We start from the raw sequence: 692 nt of genomic DNA, 5'->3' as shown, positions 1-692 counted from the left end.
CTGAACTGGTCTGTTTACATCTATGTCCAGTTAGTGATGACGTTGATCCATTGTGAGAACTTAAAGTCAGTTCTGGATCCGATGGTGTTTGATGACGATCTATTTAATGGAAATTAGTTAATTATTAGTAATAAATATTAGAATTATAATCCATAAACAGACGTTAGTTAATTAACTGATTAAAGAAACTATAGTAACTGGTGAGCGATGTGTTAAAATCCGACTGTAATTTAATCTGTAAATTTAAAACAGTTTGAACTTCAGTTTACAGGTTCAGACTGCAGACGTCTACGTTGTGATGTAATCGCAGTCTGTCATAATACAATAATAAATAAACTAAATAAATATTCTAAACTCTGTTATTAACACGACTTTAAGGTGTCTGATCAGACGGCATTCGGAGGCCTCAGTGAGTCTCAGGTCCAGGATTCTGCAGGTAGAGACGGACTAGATAACTTCTGTCAGAATAAAACCACCGTTGGGATTCAGGAGTTATTGGACCCTGAGGTTCTGTCATCGACCCGGTTTCAGGTTGTGGGAACGTGAGAATGTTTCCAGGAAAGTTGGTTGTTGGTTCGTGTCCCCGTTGGGCTCAGAGTCCGTTAATCATGTTGAGCTGTCAGGATCAAGTTGGGTCGACACGTTTTCCACCCCGATGTGTCTGATAAGTGGAACGTATCTGGCGGGGGGGG

At 40.3% G+C, this 692-nt stretch overlaps 1 protein-coding gene across 2 annotated transcripts in view; it reads left to right on the top strand.

The window, feature by feature from the left end:
• itga11b (integrin, alpha 11b) overlaps positions 1-692 on the top strand; it is a gene marked incomplete at its 5' end in the record, with an annotated part of 20,091 nt that overhangs the window by 252 nt on the left and 19,147 nt on the right.

The sequence above is a fragment of the Morone saxatilis genome, unplaced genomic scaffold (assembly GCF_004916995.1).
Source record: "Morone saxatilis isolate NCDOM2014 unplaced genomic scaffold, NCSU_SB_2.0 Contig2, whole genome shotgun sequence".
Classification (NCBI taxonomy): Eukaryota; Metazoa; Chordata; class Actinopteri; family Moronidae; genus Morone; species Morone saxatilis.
The sequence above is the reverse complement of the archived record's forward strand: the minus strand, read 5'-3'. Positions and strand labels throughout refer to the sequence as shown.